Genomic DNA, 3,296 nt, shown 5'->3' on the forward strand with positions numbered 1-3,296 from the left:
CTGGTTGAGCTCTACACCGGAAGATTGCTGCACCGTGCAGGACATTTACGTTCGCGCCTCCACTCATGGGGTAAAACGTCCAGCCCGCTGGCGTTTATCAAAATACTGAACACGCTAAAACTATATAATGAGCGTGAGTGGGTGCCTGTATGCGAATGGCAGTCACCTTGAATTTGGGTGAGTGTTAGGGAGCATGCAGGCGCAAGTAAGAGCGCAAGTGAGTACCGATGAGTGTGATTGCACATGAGGGTGGGTGAGTGCAGATTTCCGGAGAAAATATTGGTGAGTGTGTACGAGTAAGTGTCCGCGTATTCTGCCGACCTATGCTGGGACCTGGGTGGGCAAGTGTGGCATATCATTCCTGACAGGGAGGTATATAGCGATGAGCGCAGATTAATAAAGAAAGCGAATACACGCAAAGTAATATTGTGATTTCTGGAGATCCGCAAAGCCCAGTAACCGTTACACGTATTGAATAACACTGTTCTTACGTAATATTCGTAATTACGTAACTTTCCTTTAATTACGTAACGTTCTTACGTTAACACACGCACGCACAGAACTGAACCGCCGTTGCTTACTGGCTACACTATTAATCAAAATTACACCTTGTTGCCACACAACGATAATCGTGATCTGTCTTGCCCGCATTTCCTTTTTTTACCGCGGCAAGCCCGGTACTTTCCTGTAACGAACGGCATGCGCGTTATCAGCATGACATAGCATTCCCGACAGGAAAGTAGCGAGAGCGGTGTTTTCAAGAAAGGAAACGCAAGCAAGGCAGATGACGATTATCGTTGTGTGGCAGAGATACACCCCAAAGGGTTTAATTTTGCCTAAGAGTGTATGGTATTGGACTGCTAAGCACGAGGTCGCGAGATCGAATCCCGACCCCGGCGGCCGAATTTCGGTTGGAGCGAAATGCGAAAACACCCGTGTACTTAAATTTAGGTACACGTTAATGAACCCCTGGGGGTCCAAATTACCGGAGTCCCCCACTACCGCGTGCCTCATCATATCGTGGTTTTTGGCACGTAAAACCCCATAATCTAATTTAAACACGCATAACTGACAACTGGCTTTCTGCCAAACTACACGCTGACATCTAAGCTTTCAATAAAGGACACACGAATCGCTCGAGCTGTCGGTCGCCTGAAATAGGTTTCTTCATTTCAGCATGCATTATAAATTATCTAAGTCGAAAGAAAGAAGAGACAGCTAACGTCAGTGATAGTGCGACAGCCCGCTCAGACGCTGTACCACACTGCTCGGGCTTGCTCCCAGAACGCTCTGGAGACGTACATTGCCCTCACATTCCGCCCTGAGGGCTCATGTGTTTTTCTATAGAGATGCACATCGAGCGAGGTGTGTCACGTGGATTGACGAGTGCGTGTGCCATTGAGTTCACGTCGCTCTGCCGGGATACTTCCCGTCATAACTTCACTGAGCGGCAAGATACCCCGTCTGAAAAAGTAGAGCGCCTACCCCTGAAAAAAAAAAAACATTTGTAGTACGCTTAAGCTTCGCCTTTGAGAGTGTAACGCGATAGCTTTCAAAGATCTCTGACTGCTTCTCACACTTCCCGGCAACTGCAGCGTATTTAACCATAATGTTTACCGGGAAACGCTCGCGGCGAACGCTATGCACGAAGGCGGGCTTTCTGTTAAAAACGCCGCCTCTTCCGTGGGCCGCAACGCGGCGGTGGCGAGCGCCATCTGAAAGTGTTTCAAGGAACCAGACGCGCCGCTTCGTGGCCTCCAAGATATTAGCGCGCCGGCGCGCGAAATGGCGGGCGTCGTGGTCTGTTTATGCATGGTAGAAACGCTGGAAAAGGTGTTTGTCAGAGTTTTCGCGTAACAGAATTATGTTTTCTCGTATATTCAGATTATAATCCGACGCTATCATGTCTGTAGGTTAAGTGTAAGTCGTACTTCACGATTTTTCTGCGTGTTTTAGCTTGAGAAATTAAATTAGCTCACTAACTTCCGTGCGCCTCATGGAGGGCCTGGATACGTATGAGTGGTTCGAAAATCTTTTTGCCGAAATGACTTCCGACGTCGGATTTCCTGCGACACGGGGCCCTTAACGCTGTCGCGTGAAAAGGCTAGTAGTTCGGTCGAGCAAAACCTGGTTGCCGAACGTGAATTCCGCCGTTCGGCGCGTCTTGCCGCATTTGCGACCGCCCTGTAGCGTTTTTCATGCCGCCCCTATCCGGCCTAATGTGTTCCCGAAAGACCATCTTCAATATAGTACAGATCAGTGTCATCTTTCTCTCGAGATAAATGCTATTCGCGTCACCTGAACAGTTATCGTAGATAAGTTGACCTAACATTTGATACTGTTTAGAAAAAGCTTATTTACAACATCGACAAAAATAGCGATAGTTTCGATCAGTTGCTGTAATAAATAACGGTGTTCATGACTAATATGCTACTTTATACTACTTTTAACAATCTCTAAATAGCTTAATGTTTAACATAACTAAGTATTTGTTCAATATTTGCGTTGAACTGTAAATATTAAAATTTGTAATAATGTGTTCGTGCACAGCACGGGCTTTTTAACTTAATAAATAAAGTAAGAATCGTACCTTGAAACATTAGCATATTCAAGAATGTTTCCAGCTCCTCCGACTGTGACTAACATATAGGCAGGTCAAACAGCGCACAATAACGCCATATAGATAGATAGATAGATTAGATAGATAGATAGATAGATAGATAGATAGATAGATAGATAGATAGATAGATAGATAGATAGATAGATAGATAGATAGATAGATAGATAGATAGATAGATAGATAGATAGATAGATAGATAGATAGATAGATAGATAGATAGATAGATAGATAGATAGAAATAAACACTTTTTTTATTACTCTAATGAGGTACCACGGATAGACCTTCAGTCGCTCCTTAGAAAACGGTGTATTAGCCTGAGATGTGTGGGGTTGGCCTGGGGATGTCGGAAGCCTGGCGTTAACACAGGCGAGCACGTTAGCCTGGATGCGGATAAAATACAACTGTACGAGTTACTGTCATTGGTACATGCTCAAGGGAACCAGGGGGTACGATTTTTTGCTTGTACCTGCGATATGAATCAAACATATAGCGGTGCCAAGGAAGGCACAGGCGAAATCAACTTTGCTTTTAATTGAAACGTATAATTCATAAGAAGAGAGACTAAAGTGGAAGAAAAGAGAACTTCAAGCAAATAACTGCGAATTGTTCCTGTTTTTCTTGGCTTCTGTCCGGTTGTTGCAAATCAGCAACTTAGGATCTGTAGAAAAGCCGCAG

The sequence above is a fragment of the Dermacentor albipictus genome, chromosome 7 (assembly GCF_038994185.2).
Source record: "Dermacentor albipictus isolate Rhodes 1998 colony chromosome 7, USDA_Dalb.pri_finalv2, whole genome shotgun sequence".
In the NCBI taxonomy this organism is placed as follows: domain Eukaryota; kingdom Metazoa; phylum Arthropoda; class Arachnida; order Ixodida; family Ixodidae; genus Dermacentor; species Dermacentor albipictus.